Below are 22262 nucleotides of genomic sequence, written 5' to 3'. Positions count from 1 at the left end.
GCTTTGCCCCAATGCCAGAGAAAAGAAAATTTTATACCATTCAAAATTAGTCAAGAAAAAAGTATACTAGCCCTACAAAAGTAAACGTGTTAATAGATACTCAGCAAAAACCAAAAAACAGTAGTTTCTGAATACAGGAAAAATGAAGTCTTTACTAATCTGAGTATTTTCTAAATTGGACATTCTAGTTAGCTGACTTTAGTTATAGCTAACCAAGGATTACCAGAAAATAGTTTAATTTTAATGGTGACTGGTAAAAACACTTTTGAAAATATGAAGGAATAATTTCTGTTATGTTTCTCTGATGATCTGTGATACCCTGGAGGCCCAGGCTAAACCTTGGCAATGATATCCATTTCCTGAGCACCTGTTCTGAGTGGCCCTCAGCTTTACTGCTGGGATTTCATTCTGCAACCCCCACATTGCAGCGAGATAGGTACTGTCATCCTCTTTATGCAGATGGACGAACTGAGCCATCAAGGAATGCAGGAACTCCTCTGGAGACAAAAACTGACAGGGACTCCCAGCCACACCCATCTGATTTCAAAATTCACGTCTTAATCCTAAGGGTAGCGGAAGGGGCTTGCCCAGCACCCAGCCTGAGGTGCGCTGCCAACGTGACACTCCTTCGTCTTAAAATGACTGAGTTGGGTTTTATTTTTCTTTCAACACTTTGTAATCTGCCAATTTCCCTTAAGCCATAGATACAATACAAAAAATAATTGGAGTTCATTGAGAACTCCAGGTGACTGAACTCTAGCTAATTAAGCATTAATAGTATGTAATTCCTAATAATTAAAGATGCTTTTATGTGAGCTCAGAAAAAGTAATATTGGACATGGTCATGCTTAAATTGCTTCTTTTGAAGTTAAGGTGGAAACATTTTAATAACACTGGAGGAAGCTAAAGGCGGCCCAGCAGACCCTTCTCCTGAAGGTTTTGAAGTCTTCCTGAGCCAAAAAATGTCCAGGTAAACCGTGTACAACTGCTCATGTATCAGGACAAAAAGTCCACCTTCCACCGTTACAGTATTTCCTCATCATTCCTGCATTTCTCCTAAATATGTGATGCCTAGAATTGAGTAAAAAAAAAAAACTTACTATAATCCATGCCTCTGTGAGTGGGGCACGACTGAGTGACTAACACTTACTTACTTACTGTGACTTTGGCTAGAATTATTCTATTATTAAAGCAGCAAACATCTTCTCTTATCGCCACCCAATTGATACCAGGTGGAAGTGCATTAAAATCATTACAGAGTTTTCTTATTTGAGGCTTATTAGAAAATGAGGTTACACACTCATCCCACTTCTGAAAAAAGTTGACTTGAAGGTGATTTTATTTCTCATAAATCCCAATAACCTCTGACTGTACAACCACTACTGAATCAGAACGCAGTTTTTCTTTCACAAACACATTAGCATCTTTGGGACAGAGGGACGGCACAGCACTGGAGCGCCCTTTGCAGCGCCAGCTCGTGAGGCCCGTGAGCTGGCTCGGGGCCTGCCTCCCACCTCTGTCCCCGGCTCATCCCGGTGCCCTTCCTACGGACTCAGCCGAGACTGGGGTACAGCTTCCTGCGCCCACATCCAGGGCTTCCCCAACTAACTGTGGGGGCGTGGCTGTCACCTCTTGTGCCTTGATGTTTTTTGTCTGTAAGCAGAGCGACCCACTCCACGTTTCTCGCCTGGGAAATCCAGTGGACGGAGGAGCCTGGCAGGCTGCAGTCCAGGGGGTCTCAGAGTCGTACACAACTGAGTGACTGAGCACACACGCACAGGAACTATAAAAGATCCTGTTTATGGGGTTCTTGTGAAGATGAAATGAAACACTCCACATAACACCTGTGCATATATAATGACATATATGATGACACATAATACATGCTCAGTACACGTTAGCTCTTATTATTAACCTGAAGAGCCCTCTGGGCAAGAGGTTTTTCCCACCCACTCAGACCAGGTCGGGTACCCCCATACACACGTCTACAGCATCCTGACCTTCCTAGTAACATGTATCATACTTTTAACGACCCATACAATGCCTGTTCTTTCAGCTAGATTATATACACTGCGGAGGTAGGTCTGTCCCTAGCGTCTAGCACAGAGCCTACAACTGAAAATTTGTTAAGTAAGTGAAAGCTGATTGCGGAAGCTGTGAGATGGATGAGTTCTTTGGGCAGACATTCAATTGTCAGTTTTAAAAACTGGTCAATTTGCAGGAACTATGAATTGAGAGAAATTTGTAGGGTGCCACACCTCAGTTTGTGACATCATTTGGAAAAACAAATTAATAACAGTAGGGTTACCTAAGTTCTCCATACCCTCTCTGCTTTACAGTATATTCACACCTATTACTCCACCTCAGAGGCTCACAGAGCCATCTCATCCAAAGCTTCATGTGAGAGATGAGGAAGCAGAAGGCCATCGCTTCACCCAGAGTTACCGCATCCTCCAAATGCCTCCCACAGACTGGGCACCAGGGAAGCCCTTGGACTCTCACCACGTGTTCTATGATTCAGAAGCTTGAATCACAACTTGTCAGAGGAAAATTGCACGTGTATGCTCAGTCGTGTCCAGCTCTTCACAGTTACAGGGACTGTTACCCACCAGACTCCTCTGTCCGTGGGATTTTCCAGGCATACTGGAGTGGATTGCCATGCCCTCCTCCAGGGGACCTTCCCAACCCAGGGATCGAACCTGCGTCTCCTGCATTGTAGGTAGATTCTTTACAGCTCAGCCACTGGGGAAGCCCACGAGGGGATAAGAAATTGCACAAAAATGGGGAGATGGAGCTAGAAGCGGGAAAAACAGTTTGATGTTCCAGACAAGTGGCGATGCTCCAGGCTCAGGGTGAGAGCTTTGTCTTATGCTGAAGTGAACCACAGCCCCTGGGGCCTTGCAGGCAAGAGCTGCCCTCTAGGGATCTACAGCAGTTGCCAGCGGGCGACTCATCTCCCCCATGTGAGTCAATGGGTGACCACTGGGCCCACCGACTTGGCCCGCTGTGTATTGTCCGTCCAGCTTGGAGAAGCGTGCCCAGCAATCTATCCCTTCTGTCCACTGCAGATACCTCCCTTTAGCTTCCCAACAGGGAACACCCAGGGCCAAAGGAAAATCCCTCCATCGGTTGGCACACAGGAAATGCCTTCTGAAAATCACGTGGAAGAGAATGAGCCTCCCCCCACTTGAACGTTGGGTCCATCCGTTCATGACTCAGGCCCACACGCTGGGGACAAAGGTGCCCCAGTTTTGGTTCTTCTGTGGCCTCATGTGGGGGACACCTACCTGGCAGAGCCCCCAGAACACCTGAGCAGAGTGGGTGGCCCCCAGGGATGCTTAGTATCAATAATAGCAGAGTTGAAATGGGTGGCGCTAAGGTCAGGGACTTTTTAAAAATAAAGTCAAACTCAGAGAGTCTTTAACTCTCACTTTAGTCTTGGACTCATTTGAAAAGATCCTGAAGCTGGGAAAGGTTGAAGGCAGGAGGAGAAGGGGACGACAGAGGATGAGATGGTTGGATGGCATCACCAACTCGATGGACATGAGTTTGAGCAAGCTCTGGGAGTTGGTGATGGACAGGGAGGCCTGGCATGCTGCGGTCCACGGGGTCGCAAGAGTCGGACAACACTGAGTGACTGAACTTAGTCTTGGACAGCAAGCGGAAAGCGGTCCAAGCGGCTCAATGCAGCCACACACCAAGCCCCTGGGCCAGCTCGCTGTAACCACGAGGATGGGCCAGCCTCTCCTCTCTGGCACCTCTGCTTCCTCTCAGGGCTGCTCTGGACCGCTGAGCATTCCAGGGAGTCTCTCCCACCTTCCGTATCGCTGTCCTGGGTGCCCTGCCCCCAGTCCTGGATATGCTTCATAACTGTGTAGAAATGTCTAATTTTCCATCATACTTAGCCCACAGCTCCCAGGGGGACATGTCATGTACCCTGAATTAACACCAAGCTAATGTTGAACAAGTTGTTCTAAACTCAGCAAAAAGAATCGCCACCGGCATCATAATTATTTACTTTCAGCAGCTTGAATGCAAATGTCATTAAATCTTTACTACGGTTGTAGTCAATGCCATTCATTTTCATCTGTAGTTTCAAAGAATTACACAGGGGAGCTTTACAATTTCATATGAATGATACATCTTATACATGCTGTGGGACCTACCGGCCTGTGAAAACTATATGAAGCAGTTTCCATGAGGGCTTAGCCTGCTTGAAAAAACTTAAGAACAAAGCTTCATTCTTCCTAAGGGGGAAGGAAAGAGGATTAAGGGATTAGGAAGACTCTGGAAGTGCTTGGGCAGGAGCTGGACTTATGCAAAATTCAACAAATGCCCACATTAAGAGCAAGGCTGTGCAAACGTGGATCCCACCTTCAAGTACAGGAGGTAAGATTCGTATATAAATACTTGAATCTGAGTTGCAAGTCACAGGGTAGTCAATCATAATACCTGTAATCTAGGCCTGTATCTCCTTTGGGCAGGAACCATGCTAACTGCTAATATCCACTATAAGAAGACACCATAAAAAGAAAATTCACAACAACGGACGGCACAGAGCAAGTAAGGCCAGGAAAGCGAAGTCATCTGCCCAGGGTCACTCAGCTGGCGGTCTTCAACACCAGCCCCAACTCCAAACAAGGGCTGCTGGGTAAACCACAGTATACCACTTAAGATTGAATTTCAGATAAAGTGAAAGTCGCTCAGTCGAGTCCAACTCTTTGTGACCCCAGGGACTGCTGCCCGCCAGGCTCCTCTGTCCGTAAGATTCTCCAGGCAAGATTATTGAAGTGGGTTGTCATTCCCTTCTCCAGGGTATCTTCCCCACCCAGGTCTCCCTCATTGCAGGCAGATTCTTTCACATCTGAGCTACCAGGAAAGCCCTTTTACAGCTCTTTCAGAATTTTAGATTAACAACAAATATTTATACTAAAAAGTGTTAAGTATGTCTCAAATACTGCTATTTTTATTTGCTAAATTTGGCAACCCTTCTCCAAATCTCATCCTTGAAAGCTACTGTTAGGTACAATGGATTTCTGGTTAGGAGTGATATGGACTATTGCCGATATGTGAGATTGTGATCGAAATATATCTTCCGTCTTGCCCTGTTTCTGGCCCAGAGCGCCTAAAACCCTTGGAATTTCCTAAGCGAGAAGATCCAAGGAGGCATCCTTTGTTATGTTAATGAGATGACTCTGGGGATGTTCCTAAGGAGGGGGCTGGTATCAGAGGAACCAACTGATCCAAGTTGAAACTTTCAGTCCCTCCCCCATCCTACCTATGGAGAGAAAGGGGTTGGAGACTGAGTTCAATCAATGATTTATTCAATTGCACCTTGCCAGCAAAAGGCTGGGTTCAGAGAGCTTCCCAGTTGGTGACACTTGGAGGTCTCGGGAAGTGGCATCCCCAGAGGTCATGGAAGCCTTGCGCCCTCTCCCCGGACTTTGCCCTCTGCATCTCTTCACCTGGCTGATCCTGAGTTACTTTATCATAAACCAGTGATCTAGCAAGTAGATGTTTCTCCAAGTTCTGTGAGCCGCTTGAGCAAGTTAACTGAACCTGAGGCAGGGGCCCAGTGGAACCTCCCACCTATAGCTGGTGGGTCAGAGGCTCCAGTGACAGTCTGGACCTGTGAGGTGTGTCCTAGGGAGGGCAGGGGCAGTCTTACAGGACCCATCCCTTAACCTGTGGGATCTGATGCCATCTCCACAGAGGCAGCGTCAGAACTGAACTGAATTGTAGGCACCCAGCTGGTGTCGAAGAATTGCTCAGTTTTTATAGGCCAGTAGGTCCCACCCCATGTATAAGAGGTATCGTTCACATTAAATTGAAAACCCTCCCTGGGGCGGAATTTGGAGCAAAAGTAGACCTTGTTATTAAATAAAAGAGGTGTGCCAGCCCCGTTTTAGATGAATCATAGCGGCTACAAGAGGCATAGATAAAACTGTCATGTAAAAGACTATTTGTTTTTAGTATTTGTTCTTTTAAACACAATGGAATCCCTTAGGCTGAGCCTCCCATCACCAAACCCAGACTTGGCTGCAGTTTCAGCCTCTCCCAGGAATGGAATCTTACACTAGTCCATCGATCACCTGGTCAGCACTAGTGAGGTCATCTGCCTGAGGGACCCCTGCACCCCCTTCAGGACTGACCATGACACACGCAGCCCACGGTTTACTGGTCTGACTTCCTCATTCTCACCCTGTTGTGCCTGTAAAAGTCTTTCATCTTCTGCAGTCCTTGGAGACCCTATCTGCTTAGACGGGATGCTGCCTGATTCATGAAATCGTTGAACGAAACACTAAGATTTTTACAACTGACTAAATTGAATCTTGTTTTTTGATGATTCTGAGGGTGGTAAGCCTTGTCATGTTTAAATCTTTCTCCTCAACACCATCAGCAAAATCATTTGAACATTTGTTCCCCAAATATACATATTTGTATATGATTGATGTGTTAATGTGCTCATTTATTAATATACCTTGCACATTTTGAAACACAAAATAAAAATTCTAAAGGTAAGATATAAAAATACAGAAGGAGTACCACCTCCTTCTTTCTTTACCCAAAGGACTGTCCTGCCCACCCACTCTGGACACTGCCTCTATGCTGCGCTTGGTCGTGTCAGACTCTGTGACCCCAGTGGACAGTAGCCACCAGGCTCCCCTATCCATGGGGATTCTCCAGGCAAGAATACTGGAGTGCGTTGCCATGCCTTCCTCCAGGGGATCTTTCCCACCCAGGGATCGAACCCAGGTCTCCCGCATGCAGGCAGATTCTTTACTTACCATCTGAGCCACCAGGGAAGCCCTGGACACTGCTAGACACTCTCAAGACTCATAATAACTAAGATGTAGTGAACATCTACATGCAGTTTTCTCCCAGGGTCCTTGCACCAGTTCACGAGCCCCTATTTGCCTTTGGTGAACACTGGGGTGAGGGGCTACTTCAGAGGTTCAGGGACCCCCTGTGTCCCACTCTGACCAGCTGAGACCTGCAGAGCTGCGCTCTCACAGCCGCGCTGCCTGTGAGGTATTATGGGGGGAGGAGAGGAGGGGGGCAGGTGTACTGCTGCTGGAGGCGGGGGTGATGCACCCCCACTTTACCGAAGAAATTGGGATGACACTTGCCTGCTGTGACACAGTCAATGTGCTTGCTTTGGAATCTGAGCCCTGATTACAGGATACGTGCTTCTTCCTGTTTCACCATATATTCTAAGATACCTCTGAACTGGAACCCAAGTATAAATAAAATAAAAATTAAAAGGACACTGGAACTAACTAAGCAGACTTGAACCCAGAGTACCAACAGAGTTTTATCCAATGCATTTGTGTAAAATCCAAATTTTCTTTCACTCTTTTTTTTTTTTTTTTTTAACTCTAGGTAGACCTGGCCTAAGTGTTTTGAGTATGTGGTCTAACAATGAAAACCTCTTCAAAACATTCTTGAGGGGCAGGATCCTTTGTTAACACGGACTTGTGCCCGGGAGTTTTCTGTGCTGGGAACCAGGTCCTGTCAGGACTTCCCCATCCGTCAGACACACTGAGGAGCAGTGCCAGTTGTCTGGGGAGAGGACAGGGAAGAAGGGAGCCCTGTGTCTCCCCGGGGCTGTTGAGGGGCAGCCCCGGGCAGAGGGTGGGGTGAGGGGAGTTTTCAGGGGCAGGAAGGGAATAAAGGGGCAGGGATGAAGTGGAGGTGGTTGTGTTTTTGAAACGACGCCAGGAAACTGTTGGCCAGGATGTTACAGGCTTTTCTATTCTGCCCGCCACTTCCCAGCCTTGTCTTTAGGATCCTGAGGCCCCTGACGTCATTCTTCCAACTACAGAGAGCTCTCCTGTTTCCTACATTTCTAAGCTTAAATTTTCCTGTTTCTCCAGGCCCCATCGGTTCTGGAGAGTGAGTGATGAAGTCACAGGGAATTCAGATGTTGAGTGTATATATAACAGAAATTATGATTAAGCAAAGAACACATAACCCCTGTCTTTCTAGGCAGAGATGGGGGAGGGTATTCGGGCTACAGAGAAAGAGGGAAGCCCCCATTCCCCTCCGTGGGAGGGAGTGACTTCTGGGTTGTCACCCTTCCAGAAGCAGAGAGTCCAGCCCCCACTAGCCTGGCGCACAGAAGCAGCACACGGCGGGGGCGGCACTGCGAGGGGGAAGACACAGTTAGGAGAAGGTTCTGGAAGACAGAGAACTAGTCCAAGACGGGGTCCCCAGTATCTGCAAAGGCCATGCCAGGTACGCTCCCAAGTACTTTAAATGCTCGTAGGCACTTAATCCTCATTTTCTATCAGGCAGGTCCTCATTTAACCTCTGTTTTACAGAGGAGCAAACGAAGGTACAGAGAGACTAAGTAAGTAACTCACTAAGGCCACCCAGAGGAAGGCGCAGGCCGAGTCCACCTCCCACCAGTCTGGCTCCTGGGGCAGCTCTACGGGGAGCCCTGAGAGCCACTGAGGGCCAGCAGCATGGGGGTTTGCAGCTGGCTTTTTAGTGTGATTTTAACACGAGAATGAAATGGCTCTCGCTCTGAGCATGCTGATGGATTTTGATGCCTGCTAGAGAGTCAGGAGAAGGCAGTGGCACCCCACTCCAGTACTCTTGCCTGGAAAACCCCACTGTAGTCCATGGGGTCGCTAAGAGTTGGGCACGACTGAGCGACTTCACTTTCACTTTTCACTTTCATGCACTGGAGAAGGAAATGGCAACCCACTCCAGTACTCTTGCCTGGAGAATCCCAGGGACAGAGGAGCCTAGTGGGCTGCCGTCAATGGGGTCACACAGAGTCGGACACGACTGAAGCGACTTAGCAGCAGCAGCAGCAGAGAGTCAGGAATAACTTATTTTGTTCTTTTCCTGCTACTAACAGTCTGCTGCTGCTGCTGCTGCTGCTGCTAAGTCGCTTCATCTATTTTCTCATCAGGGGAAGACGGTACCACCAGCTGCACAGACAGGCCCAGGGACACTGTGGGGGCAGCAGAATGGCTCTCCGGCTGGTCTTGGGACTAAGAGGCCTGAGGGGTCTTAATAAACATGAGGATTCTGTCTGGGAGGGAAAGAGGCGGGAAAGCCAGTCTGCAGGTGACTGTTGTGAAGGATGTGTTAGTGTCCCAAATTTCTAAACGTCATTTTTGTTCAGGAGCCAGCCAGGGACTGCTCCCTTCCTGGATCACCTGCTTCGATTTGCCAACAGCAGGCGGAGCCCTCCCCCCCGCCCCCCGCCACACGCTGGTCCATTCACAGAATCTTCTCAGAGGCATCCGTCTCTCCGCTTCCCTACTAGAAAGAGCTTCCTAGTCACTGATTGGTCCAACACCCCTTCCTGCGTCTCTGCGTCTCTTAGCAACGCCTCCCAAAGCTGCCCTGTTCAGTTGCCAGCAAGCCTGCCTCCTGGGAAAAAAGAATTAGCCAGGTCAGGTTAGGATCCCTCTAACGCACGGGCTGCTGTCTATGAGGTCGCACAGAGTTGGACATGACGGAAGTGACTTAGCAGCAGCAGCAGCAACGCACAGACATGACACTCTGTGTTTAGACTTTCTGGTTCTGCTTTCAAATTCTCCAAGGTTGCATTAAATGATGCCTACTTTTTTTTGATGCTGGAATATGTGCTTCTCTCACGGATATTTTATTCTTTTCAGTAAATAGAGTTAATTATTTTAAATTTATTTTTTTATACTTTCAAATAAAAGATATAAACTAACAAGCCAGAAATCTTAATTTTTTTCAGTTTGGAAAACATTCACTCTCTCTCTCTTTCTCTCTCTCTCTCTCTCTCTCTATATATATATATATGGTCACATAATTGTTATATTCCTTCATAATGAATCATAAAATTCACTCTGGACTCAGAGAAACCACAAATGCAAACCCTCTCTAAGTTCTATCAGTCCACCAAGTCTTCCTCCCTTCACTCAGACGGCCCATCTCCATCAAGAATCTTCTCCTGACTAAATGGAACAGAGATGGTGACTTTTCTCCTCAAATTATGATGTGCAAATAGTAACTTGCACAGCTTGCCGATTCAGCTATTACCCTACTGTTGACCTACTAGTAAACCCTTTATTCTGATGTTTCTTGCACATATATATGTCTAAAAATGCCTCTGCATATACATCTGTCTGCCTCAAACATTAAGCTTAAAGTAGGAAAAGAAACTTCTGCCTCTGTTTCATGTTTTATAAAGGACCTATGGAAACATAGTAAATTATTTTAATGATGCTTAAAGTAGGTTACATGTAGTCAACAGCGTAAGTCCTCCCGTTACTTGTAACTAGATTTGTGTGGCACTTTTTTCTCAAAGGGCTCTAGAGGCTAGGAACGAGTTGGCACAATAAACAAAGGCGGCGATCCCCAGTGGCTCACAGAACAGCACAGAGGTGGCTGGAGCGCAGTTTGCAGAGAACTGTGAGGACCGTTCTCATCCTGTCACTTATTAAAACAGACAGGATGAGAAGGGAGAGATGCTGCCATGAGCTTTCTAAAATGGCCTGAAAAGTGACTGACTTATTTGAGTTGAAAATATTAGAGGTTATTTAAAGCATGGCGTAAACCTAGTTCTTAAGAAGAACAGTTACTGCTATTGGGTGGGGGGTGGTCATTACTCACAAAATACATTCAGAAAGCTAGATCACCAAGCTCAGCCAGAAATATTACTGTAATTCTTTGGCTATGGGCCCACCCAAGAACTCCTTAAATATTAGTCCAAGTCACAAGATAAATACATTTTCATAAAAACACCACTATGCTAAATTTGTGACCCCGAAGATAGTTTGAAATGTTATTCTACTTTGGGTTGACTCCAACGTCGACAACCAGCCCTTGCTTGCTGAGTCACTGGCGTGGACACCTCACAGCTCACTGCCTGCAAATATGAACGGGAGGAATTAGATCGCACAAGGAAAGAAGAGAAAGAACTGGTCAAAGAGAAGCTCGCTTAGTGTGGTTTCGTCATAACTTCCAAGTTGAGAAATGTTTAGGGAGCACCTATTATGTGCAACACATGTTATAATATTCAAAAAAGGGGAGTATCTATCTAAATCATAAACACTATGCACCAGAACAAGTTTAACTTGTTGAGGTTACAAATATGGAAAAGATCTGCTGTCCTGTCTATCATTAGAAGGCAGCTTCCTTTGGGGAAATCTCAAATCCTTGAGTAACTGGACCTTTCTCCACTGAAGTCCCCAGGACCTCATCAAACCTCTATAGTTCAGAACTAAAGGACTTTGAAAAAAATATAGAGCCCCCAGTGTTCAGAGGGAGTTAAACTGTGTGCCCTCAAGGCTTCTTTAACAAGATTAGGAAGTGGGAAACAGGGGTATTCAATCTTATAACCCACAGAGTAACAACAGGGAGGTTTCTTCATAAACACACACAGGCTTCCCTTAATTGCTGTGTTTCTTTTCTGCTTAAAACTCACCAAAGTCTCCCACTGTACTTAGAACAAAATTCAAACTCCTTATTGAAAAGTTAGAGACCCTGTGTGCTCTGGCTCTGCCTACCTATGGCTCTGAGCAAGTTCCCCAGTAACTTATGTCCCTGATGGCCCCCAAAATACACAGGGTGCATGCTAAATTGCTTCAGTTGTGTCCAGCTCTTTGCAACCCCATGGACTGTAGCCCACCAGGCTCCTCTGTCCATAGGAGTCTCCAGGCAAGATACTGGAGTGGGTTGCCATGCCCTCCTCCAGGGGATCTTCCCAACCCAGGGACTGAACGTGCTTCTCTTACGTGCTTCTCTTCTTCTTCTCCTGCATTGGCAGGTGGGTCCTTTATCACAGGTACACAAGACTCTTCTGCTAACCCTGTCTAGAACTTTCCCTCCCTGTTCTTCCCACGTGGCCTCCTGCCTGTCACTCAGGGCTTAACTCTGAGGTCACCTTCTCTCATCACACGAACTAAACCATTCATTCGTGCACCCTCCCCTCACCACCTCTTCTGTTACATTTTCTTCCAAGCACTTGTGATGATCTGAAATCCTACGCTTGTGTATCGCTTGCTTGTTTATCATTCCCTGTAGGAGCGAGCACTTTGTCTACTCACTGCCTGGAACAGTGCCTGCCCTGTAGCTGGTGGTCAAGACATATCTACTGCATAAGTAAATCCAGAAGTTATTTGTCCAGCAACTTTATCCATCCATAGCGTCCCTTGTCGCTCAGCTGGTAAAGAATCCACCTGCAATATGGGAGACCTGGATTTGAACCCTGGGTTGGGGAGATCCCCTGGAGAAGGGAAAGGCTACCCACTCCAGTATTCTGGCCTGGAGAATTCCATGGACTGTATAGTCTACGGGGTCATAAAGAGTCATATAGGACTGGGAGACTCACTTTCACTTTCAGTGTGACTGCAACAGTCATCTCTGAACACACAAAATTCAGAGGAGGAAAAAAATCCTCTTTGAAACTTGCAAGATTTTCTGTCAGATAAGCCACTCAACCCTTCACATAGTCTTTTTACTTTGACTTTACGCAATTAACAAACTTGCCTTACAATTGAACAAGTTCGCTGTCTAGTTTCCTGCCTCTGGTGGATCAAAAGAAGTATAACAGAGGTGCTGCGCAGTGCTTAGTCGCTCAGTCATGCCCAGCTCTTTGCAACACCACGGACTGTAGCCCACCCAGCCCTTCTGTCCATGGGGATTCTCCAGGCAAGAATACTGGAGTGGATTTCCATGCCCTCCTCCAGGAGATCTTCCCAACCCAGGGGTCGAACCCAGGTCTCCCACATTGCAGGCGGATTCTTTACCATCTGAGCCATCAGGGAAGCCCAAGAATACTGGAGTGGGTAGCCTAACCCTTATCCAAGAGATCTTCCCGACCCAAGAATCAAACCGGGGTCACGTGCACTGCAGGCAGATTCTTTACCAGCTGAGCTATCAGGGAAGCCCTATATTAGAGGTAGACACTAACAGCACCAAGAAGGGATAGGCCAGCATGAAAGAAACTGAAACACTACCAAAAAGCAAAGAGAACTCAGCCAGCGGATCTGGGGCATCATGTATAGAAGAAATGATCTCACAGATCTGCAGTTGCCAGCAAGCAATACTGCTGTCACAGTGACTGCCCAAGTTATCAAGGAAATTAATTATGTTGTACACACATACATGTGTCTCAGCAAACAGGAAATGTTAAGTGATCCTCAGAAAAATTTCTGTCCAAGGTGCTATTTTAAAGGCCAAGCAAAATCCGGTTTTCTAAGAGAACTGATTTCTGTGAACTCGTTAGAGAACCTCTTCCTCCCGCCTCCCTCCCCTATCCCTTCCCACAGTTATAACTGTGCGGCTAACCACGTCTCTTTTAATTTGAGCAGCTAGAAAGTCACACGGCCAAACGTGACTTTCAAACACGGCTCTCTCTCTCTGCCATTGTGGCATGTTCTTTTGGGTTTTTTTCCTGATCCCGACCTGATCTTTTCTTCATCTTGCCACTGACTTATATTTTCCTGGAACCGATTCTTTATCACTAATTTACCTTCACCAACAGTTTCATTTTGTGCGCTCTAATTGTGGAAGTGAAAGTGATGGTCACTCAGTCGTGTCTGACTCTTTTTGACCCCATGGACTGTAGCGATCCAGGCTCCTCTGCCCATGGGATTCTCCAGGCAAGAATACTGGATTGGGTTGCCGTGCCCTTCTCCAGGGGATATTTCAGACCCAGAGATCGAATCTGGGTCTCCTTCATTGCAAGCAGATTCTTCACCATGCTCTGGTTGTCGGGCACTGTAAATCCTTTACGGACAAAGATTAAGTGAGATCTCTCTGCTTACAGCATGGGATGGATGGGGTGACGTTTTAATTGTTACTTTGTCATACAGTCAGATTGAGAACTCAGTGAAGGGTAACCAAGCTCCCTGCAGAAAAAATGGAATTTTCAAATGACAGAACAGGGTAAGTGCTTGAATAGGGCCCCGGGGCTTTTTAGCTCATAATCTGCTGGAACTGGTAATTGAAAGGTTAATGCAAAATCACACATCCTGAAAATTGAAAGTTAGATTCTGAAAAGTTAAAATCGACTAAAAAATAATCACAGGAAATGTGCACAACACGAAGGGCAGTCAGAAAGGAGCCACAGCTGCTGATTCCTTTGGAACCAAGGGAAGTGGCCTTCCTCGCCAGGCAGGACTCGGCGCCCTGGGGCGGGGACCCTGGGGAGTGGGGGCTCTTCAGATACAGTTCAGCTCAAGGAGCCATATTTCTCCCCACTGTCCTTGCATCTCAGATCCTGTGGGCATCCAGGAGTTGCTGCAATGTTGAATCACACACGGGACCTGAAGGGCTAAGGAACCCTGCTAACCTCACCTAAGGAGGTTTCACCTAAGGACTTAGGTTTGTGTAAATCTCGTAGCGTCTTACAATCTCTAAAAACCTACAAGGAGGACTTCTCTGGTGGTCCAGTGGTTAAGAAGCTGCCTGCCCATACTGGGGACACGGGTTCAGTCTCCTGTCCAGGAAGATCCCACATGCCACGGAGCAACTAAGCTTGCAAGCCACAGCTACTGAGCCTGCACAGCAGGAGCCTTGCTCCACCAGTGAAGAGGCCACCTCCCTGAGACCCAGCGCAGCCATGAACTACGCAATTGTGTACATAAAGTACACAATTCGTTAAAAAAAATCTTTGGATTAAAAAAAAAAAATCCAAAGGGAAAGGAAAAAAAGGGGAAAAAAAAAGCCTTTGAAAGAGAAACTTTCCCATATTATGCCCGGTAGCATATGTTTATAGGTTTATAAATAGATTTATAAAGTTATAAATCTATTTATAAGCCACATCAGGCAGTAATCTGAATCTAATATATTGCTTGTTCAGGGATTCTTTTGCTTCCCAAGTGGCACAGTGGTAAAGAACCCACCTGCCAAGGCAGGATCTCCTGCAGGAGACGCAGGTTTGATCCCTGGGTTGGGAAGATCCCCTGGAGGAGGTCATGGCAACCCAGTCCAGTGTTCTTGCCTAGAGAATTCCACGGGCAGAGAAGCCTGGCGGGCTACAGTCCATGGGGTCGAAAAAGAGTTGGACACGACTGAGCAACTAACACTTTCACTTCACACTTTCACTTCAGGGATTCTTTTTAAAAATCTCTCTAAAAGCTATAAGAACTGGCCTCCCTAAAATCTGAGAGGGCTCAAGGAGGACATCTATACAAAGCAGTGACTGTAAGTTGTAGGTGAGACTCCCTGAGTGTCTTTGTCACCTACTGGGGTGGCTGGCCACAGCGGCCCCCTTCCCTGCAGGTCTGTTTCTAGGACCTTCCCTCCCGCAGGTCTACGGGGCTATAACAGGCTTGGGCTCTCAGAAGACCTGGCCTCACCATGGGAGCTGCCTCGGCCCCTGCCCCCACAGAGCAGGCTGGGTGGGCACCAACCCCAACCTGCACTGGACTGAGAAGCCTCCACATAGGGGGACAGGGAGGCAGGCCCGAGGACCCCAGTCTTTAACAAGAGAAGACATATACCTGGGAATGGGGGGCGACCGTGTTTCTCCCCGGGGAGTAGGGAGGAGAGGAAGCAGACGTGCAGAAGGAGGAAGAGCCAGTCAGAGAAGAGGGCAGGGAGGGCACAGGGCAGCGAGAGGGATGAAAAGACACCCGGACCCTCTGGAGCTCTCGGGCGGGGGAGTCTGAGGCCCAGCTGCACCTCGCCCGCCAGACATTTGCAGGCAAGGATGCTTCCGCTCATGAATTCCCCTCTCGGGGGGTGAAGTGGCCTTGAGGGTTTCTATCACACACAACCAAGGATCCTAGCTAATCCCCAAGCAATAGAGCACTTCTGTTCAAGGGCACAGTGAGGCAACGGCTGGAACGGATTCCAACTGGCTGAGTGAGGACCAGCCTCTTTGTCGTTCTGGGTCTCAATTTTGGGATCCATTTCCAGTATTCCCTTTGCTGAGTAATCGCCTCATGGGACTAAAAACACCAAACAATCCCTTTCAGCAAATGTATTTCCGTTAAACGTGGGAGGAAAACAAAACATAACTTCTGCTTCCCTAGGGGCTCAGATGGTAAAGCGTCTGCCTGCAACGCGGGAGACCCGGGTTCTATCCACGGGTCGGGAAGATCCCCTGGAGAAGGAAATGGCAACCCGCTCTAGTACTCTTGCCCAGAAAATTCCATGGATGGAGGAGCCTGGTGGGCTACAGTCCATGGGGTCACAAAGAGTTGGACACAACTGAGTAACTTCACTTTGATTAAAAAAAAAACAAAACTCAATTTAATATTTTCTCCAAATACTCTCAGGCCAAACCTAATACTTGATGAGTGCTCCCAATATTTTATTAAAAAAATTTAACACTTGAGATTGGAAAACAGGATATATATTGGCGTACAATGTTTTAAAATGTGTTTTTAGCTCCTCTTTATCCTCTGGATACTGGAGAGGCATCTAATTTTACCAACAAAGGAATTTCCCAACAGTAGGGACTTTTAAACACAATAGACTTATAGAGATGTGTCCTTAAAACCTGTACTTTGGTGGATTCTTTCACAAACACAAGTGCAAATGGATTGGCAAGAATTTAGAATCCTGAGCTAGAGAGTAGGAAACTAGAGTCTGATCTCTTCGTGTTTCAGGAATTTAGACCCAGACTGAAGAGAACACCTTTACTTAGCTAATGTGAGCCAAATCACTTCGCTAATTTGAGCCAGACCCTGGGTCCCAGCTCCCACTGCAAATCTTCCCTCCACGTCTTGGGGGTAACCACGTCACATGGTCCACATGCTCTCTGCCCTCTTCTCCCATCAAAGTGCAGAAGAGGGTGTGGCTCCATGAGAGGGGCCCCACACACTGACCACAGGCCCTCTGTACGAACGTCAGAGGGAGGGGTAAGGAGAGAAAAAGAGTGAGAGGAGGTTGTCATGGGAACACGGAGGCAAACCACAAGATGAAACAGAGCTGAAACCCCTTCTGCTATCTCAGGCTTTGTTTATCTAAGTAAGAAATCAAGACATCTATGTCAACAGCGATGCAGGGTAAAATAGACTCAAGATAAGCTTCTGATTCCAATCAGTGCAGTCTACTAAACACTAAAATCCCCCTTTAAAAGGGACCCCCACTGCACATTTATCTACATCGCTGTTCAAATTACTATATGGCATTTGTGTAAGCTCTCTCTTTGTTCTAGCTTCTTTAAAAAAAATTCTAAATTGCTCACCAAGAATGATGACTATAAAGACAGGATTATCTAGAATTTTATCATTCTGTGCACAGAACAGTTTCTAAACTCACAACAGGCCAGAAAAGTCGAACAGGCTTGAGGAATTAAACATTAACTCCAGATGAGATCAATGACTCTTCCTGGGGGTGAGATATACCTGGGGGTCAGTATTCAACTTCAGAAGGGAGTTTCATTCCACTTGCATTCGGTCAGAGAAAGAAACACTAGTCTTTAGGGGAGAGGAGGCAATCAACCGTGGCCCAAAATTTTGCAGGGGATTTGTGTTAATGCCCAAAGAAGGCGCTGACTCTATCACTGGGTGCTAACCCTGCTCCCAGGGTTCATTCATTCAGCTGATTGTGAACCTCGGATCCTGTAGAGAGCGACCCAGGCCCTGGCTGAAACTCCACATCGCCCGAGAAGTGCAAGTCCACTGCATGTAGCTTCCCTACCGTGAAGCCCTTTGACAAAATAATCTTTGGAGACAAGATGAAATTAGATTAGTTTCATCCTTTTACTTCATTCCCTTTCTGGATCTGACGATTCATACTTATCCTAGAAGGTCAGAGCTGGAAAGGCCTCAGGGGTCAGATGGGGTAGCCTCGCTTTGCTTAGTGAGTTGTCAGGGCGCTTAGCTAGTTGGTTGGCAGAACCAGAGCTCCATTTCACTCCCCAAATCTCAGTGCCAGGGACTTTTGCTCTAAATAATAACTCTCGATCAAGAACGTAATATACTTCGCAGACATATTTCAGACCCTGGTTTTATTTCAAGGCAAGACACAGAGGGTTAAAGCTATTCTTTCCGGCCTGCTGTGTATAAATGGAGCCCCTCCCCCTTGCCCTCAGCACCTCAGCAAATGACTGTCCCCCGTTCCCCAGGCCCTGACCCCCAGCCCCCGGGGAGACCCTGTCCGTCCTGCTCACCTTCACCCTCCCTTCTGAACCCAAACACTCCTAGCGGCTGACGAGGAAAACTCAAAAAGCTGATTGTTTTTGAGAGGGGAGAGGAAGAGAAAGAGGAAAACCAAAATAAAGAGGTGAATTTCCTGGAAAATTTAAAGCTACAGATGGGGTTTGTAGGCATGGGGTTTGACATTTGGGGACAGATTTTTAATATTACTTACTACTAATTTTCTAATGTCATCTACACACCAAAAGTCATTGTTATCTCAAAGCATAAAATAGGTAAGACAGGAACTTAGTAAAACACAACAGCATGGAAAATCCCCAAAATGATTGTAGAGAAAGTTTTTTCCCCTTTTCATTCGAATTGTGTCTGTTTTCTACATCTTTATATGGTTAGACCCAGACTCGAGTCACATGTCGGCAAGGCCAGGTCACTAGACCTGAGGATCCTGAGACCCCTTCCCCCAGGCCGCTTCCCCCAAGCCCCAGGAGTGAGTCCAGACCCCCCAGTCCCAGGGGCTGTGGGCTGTCTGCCAAGGAAGGCAAGGAGAGCGGGGCTCCAACTTTCGCAGGGACCCCAGGAACGCTGTCTCCGTCACTGCTGTGTCCTGGCCTTGGGTCACTGACCACGCTCAAGCCTGTGTCTCCTCATCCACGAAGTGGGCACAGTGATAAAGTACAACCTAAGGGTTGTGAGGATCTGATCAGAGGGGACCATGTTCTGGAAGCCCTCCGTGGGGCACAGAGCACTGTAGTCGTTTTTACTGAAGCCCAGTCATGGTTTGAATGGAGAACTAAGTGATCTGGGTGCCGCACCCAGTCCTCGTGACAGTTGAAAAGATGTAAGTCAGCAGGGGTGGGAGGATGGGAGTCCCTCACTCTGGACTCCATTTGTTTCAACAATGAAAGAATGCTTCCTAAGTCACTTCAGTCGTGTCCGACTCTCTGCAACCCTATGGACGATAGTGTGCCAGGCTCCTCTGTCCATGGGATTCCCCAGGCAAGAATACTGGAGTGGGTTGCCATGCCCTCCTCCAGGGATCTTCCCAATCTAGGGATCGAACCCGCATCTGTTATGTTTCCGGCATTGGCAGGCGGGTTCTTTATCACTCGTGCCACCAGGGAAGAACAGACTTGGCTGTTTAGAGCGCAGTGAAGAAAGCTGACACTTAGGATCTAGACTTGTCTGCTTGATACCAGGACCTCCATCCTACGATACACATGTAGGAAAAGATTTTTGCTTCCATATAAGCAACATTTCACTTTAAGAAATGTAGTAAACCTTTTTTTTTTTTTTTTGACTATGTCACGAAACATACAGGAATCTTAGTTCCCCAATCGGGGATTGAACCCATGTCCCCTGCACTGGTAGCACAGAGTCCTAACCACGGAACCACCAGGGAATTTCCAATAAAGAGAGTAATTGGTCACATTTCTATGCATGTATCGAGTGAAAGGCCTCTCAACTGATGGTTCACAAGAAATCTGCTGCCACTTTGCTGTGACTCAAACAGCTAAATTCCAACACATTCGGACTGGGCAGTGCTCAGGCACTAATCTGTCAGACCCAAGGGTGTGTTCACGTGCCCAGGGCGGGGCAGGTGGAAACCTCGCTCTGCTGACTCTTCCCTTCTCTAACACCCAAGACCAGGCAGAGTCACTTGGCTGGTAACAGCCCCAAGCATCTGAAGGATTTGTGTTCTGAAGGCTGACTTCCGGGCTTCCATGGTGGTTCAGATGATAAATAATCTGCCTGTAATGCGGGAGATCCAGGTATGATCCCTGGGTCGGGAAGATCCCCTGGAGGAGGAAATGGCAACCCACTCCAGTATTCGGGCCTGGAGAATCCCATGGACAGAGGAGCCTTGCGGGCTACACATGGGGTAGTCCATGGGGTTGCACAGAGTGGGACACGACTGAGCGACTCACACTTCACGTCTTCCCTGGGGCAGAGAGCATCACACCATGTGACCGGCTCGGTCGAGGCTAAGTTTAGCCCCGCTTTGTCCCCTGACCCTGGAGTCCCTCACTGACCCCTCTGACTCCACGCCTCCCGGTCCTACCTGGCCCCACGGACTCTGCTTCCCTTCTCTCCCCTAAGACAGAGTGACTGAGAGACCCTTGCTGGCCCCATAGCAACTGCCGGCAGGTGGGTCCACAGTGTTTTCTGATGGGAAAACTGAGAGCTCTGGTGGTTTGCTCAAGGTTAGGACTTGAACCTGGGGTTTCCACGTTTTTAGCCAGGAATCTTTCCATCCTTGCTTTAGACGGACCAGATGTCTGCGGGCCCATTAGCACACGTGGCTAAGTGGGGCAGATGAGGCAGAACCCGACCCATCTGGACCAGCTCCCTCAGTGCCTCGCCCGAGAGAACTGGCAACAGCTCTGCGGCTTTCTTACACTCAGAAGATGGAGGAGAAAGGAGGGGAGGAGGAGTTCTGAAGTCATCAGAGTGGCCTCCAAGTACACAAACAACTCCCTGTGACCCCGGATTCAGAGCCTGGGCTGACACAGGGGCATGTCATTCCTCTTAAATCCCTGTAGGAAATGCGTGATACGGAACTAGAGTGGAATGTAAACCGTTTCCTAAGCATGCTAGCATCTCTCCTCTTCCAAGAGTTTCGCTCCAAGGAGAACTTGAGCTCATCCCCTCTCCCTGATTTTCCACCATGACTCTACCGGCTGCCTGTTAAGAGGAAAGGGGAAAGGAGGAGCCCCTGAAGCCCACGGGAGAGAGACCGGGGCCCCAGATGAAGGCCAAGTCTTGAGGGAGGTTCCCTCCTGATGTGACTTTCATCCATTTCTCCGGTGACTTCCCCAGGAGCCCCCTCCACGGGGACCATCCACACACTCCAACAGGAGGGCCTCTCCTCCACCCCGTTCCCACCACCCCTTCCCCCGACACTCTTCACCCTCACCCTCACTGCCTGTACGTGTGCAAAGTATAGCAAGTCATCGATGCTGTCAGGAAAGGAAACGCAAAAGCATACCCTTCAGTTCTGTCCACCCATTCTGGGATCGGAACTCCTGAGCTGGGTGGAGCCGGGAAGATGGGCTCAGACACCAGCTTGGTGAGGAGGCTGAGTGGAGATGCAGAGAATAAAATGCTAACAGCAAAGAGGAGGCCTGGCCAGGACTGGAGCTGGCAGAGATGCTGGAAACCACCTGGGCTACCCTTTCCTCCCGGTGGGAAGGAAAGCGGGGGCTGGAGGCTGACGCCCAGGGCGAACATCCACCTGCCGGCAGGGATGGAAGGTGGTCCAGTAGGTACAGAGGGCGCTGGGCACCTGCACCATCCCCCCCGCCCCCCCCCCCACCACCACCCTGCAGCCTCCCCAAGGCTCCATGCCCATTCTGGGGAATAGGTTTTACTTCTGTCTTTTCCACTTCGGAAGGACGAGGAGTATTTTTGCCTAGCCACTTCCCAATTCCTTCATCTGAAGTTGGGGATAGGAGCCTGCATTTTTCAGGAGGTTATGCAGCTAAGTGGATATAGGCAAAAACGCCCAGGATAAGGCTGGCACGGGCCAGGGCTCAACAAGTGTCTGTGCGCTTTCGGTTCCCCATAAAGGTTGCACATCCCTACCCAACTCTCCTGCTCTTCCCTGGCAGAATCTTGGGAAGCGCTATTCACTCTCCCCTTCCACACAATAAGCTGCTGGTGCAGGCGGAGCAAATGGGAAGGGGCCAGGCGCGCACAGCCAACAGGAGACCCCAGCGCGCGCACAGCCAACAGGAGACCCCAGCGCGAGGAGCTGGGGGCCCTGTGGAACATCGGCCGCCTCGTCCACTCTTGTCTTCTCTGGGAACAGCGCGGGTCTCAGGGATTCAGCCGCACACACTTTCTTACCTTGAGAGGCAGGGCGGCAGGCGGGGCGGCGCAGCTCCTGCTGGTCTGGAGGGGCGCACGGTGCCTGCAGAGCCTGGCGCGGCTGGCCCGCGCGGGGGTGCCCGCGCCCTGAGTGCTCCGCGGGCGCGCGGGGCTGCGGGCCGGCGCCTCGGCTCCGCCCCGGGACCCCAGGCTCTGAGCGCCGTCGGCAGCCTGGGCCTGCGGAAGGGAGCACCCTGAGGCGTCCCGAGCCTGCGGGCCGGGACGGGCAGGACCGTCCGGCCAGGGAGTCCAGCCCGCCGAGGGGCTGCGGCCGCCGTCGCCCATGCCGGGAGCCGGACTAGGGGGTCTGCATGGCCGGGGCTGCCGCCGTCCACGCGCGCCGGA

The 22262-nt window shown here is 48.7% G+C and overlaps 1 protein-coding gene across 6 annotated transcripts in view; it reads right to left on the bottom strand.

The window, feature by feature from the left end:
* PSD3 (pleckstrin and Sec7 domain containing 3) overlaps nucleotides 1-22026 on the bottom strand; it is a 492229-nt gene extending 470203 nt beyond the window's left edge. For 2 of the 6 annotated variants that reach the window (XM_070781676.1, XM_070781663.1), the window contains exon 1: nucleotides 21897-22023. The gene's annotated coding sequence lies outside the window, so the exon portion shown is untranslated. Of the gene's footprint in view, nucleotides 1-21896 lie in introns of all 6 variants that reach the window. The other 4 variants (XM_070781665.1, XM_070781669.1, XM_070781662.1 and 1 more) reach the window with 4 other exon arrangements.
* Between the last annotated feature and the right edge of the window lie 236 nt (nucleotides 22027-22262).

Source organism: Bos indicus, chromosome 27, assembly GCF_029378745.1.
Source record: "Bos indicus isolate NIAB-ARS_2022 breed Sahiwal x Tharparkar chromosome 27, NIAB-ARS_B.indTharparkar_mat_pri_1.0, whole genome shotgun sequence".
Taxonomy (NCBI): domain Eukaryota; kingdom Metazoa; phylum Chordata; class Mammalia; order Artiodactyla; family Bovidae; genus Bos; species Bos indicus.
The sequence above is the reverse complement of the archived record's forward strand: the minus strand, read 5'-3'. Positions and strand labels throughout refer to the sequence as shown.